This window comes from Sinocyclocheilus grahami, unplaced genomic scaffold, assembly GCF_001515645.1.
Source record: "Sinocyclocheilus grahami isolate Dianchi unplaced genomic scaffold, SAMN03320097.WGS_v1.1 scaffold183.1, whole genome shotgun sequence".
NCBI classification, from domain to species: Eukaryota; Metazoa; Chordata; class Actinopteri; order Cypriniformes; family Cyprinidae; genus Sinocyclocheilus; species Sinocyclocheilus grahami.
Window position 1 is genome coordinate 1295807 of NW_015505362.1, and position 997 is coordinate 1296803.

Sequence of the window (997 nt, forward strand, 5' to 3'; positions counted from 1 at the left end):
TATAAATACACACACATGCATGTATATATTTAAGAAAAAAGTGTTGTTTATATATTAAAATATTAATATATAATATAAATTATATGAATATTAATATATACATGTAAAGACATGTAAATATTTTAAAAATATATACTGTATGTGTGTGTATTTATATATACATAATAAATATACACAGTACACACACACATATATTATGTGAACAAAAACTTTTATTTTGGATGCGATTAATCATTTGACAGAACTAGTTAAAATGCATGTGTCACAATTCTAATAGTGTTTTGCAGTTACATACTACTTAATTACATAGTCCTGTGATGAAGCATTTAAAACGGTATGAAAAAGTGGTAGAAATAGAATTAACGTTACCTGCCATGTACAGTGATTTTATTTTTATTAGAGACATGCTTCATAGTGGTACAACACAACTATATACCAAAATCGATGCCAATAGTATAGGATTTATTGGCTAAATTGTATGAAGCCTATGTTGAGCATGCTAAAAGGAAGCAGCTGGCTCCTGACATGAAAATTTAAATTAGCATGTATCTACTTGGAGAAGAACATTAGTCCAGTGCCCTGCCCTGCACCTTAAACTAAACACAGCGAGAAGAAACTGAACTTCCCTTGGTCCTCTGAGCGGCTAACACTCCCTGATAAGATCTGAGAAAGTTGTAAAACGAGGAACTTCCACTTTTGGACACCTGAATAGCCATTGCAGGCCTGCCCTCTATTGGCTTAACCACCCCTGATCCATTATTATTTTGCTTTCCCTGATTGCCATTACAGTATTACACTACAATCCTAGAGAGGGGGCGACATCTTGTTGCCTGGCAGCAAGAGTCGCAAACAACAACAACCCAGTAATGTGTGAATTCGCGTAACTTAGTTGTAAAGCAGTTACAAATGTGTACTCACTCTTTTAGACCTAATGATACAAATGTATGGCCATTATTTAAAAACTTTTTTTAACCGATTCGCATATTAATTTAAAGAT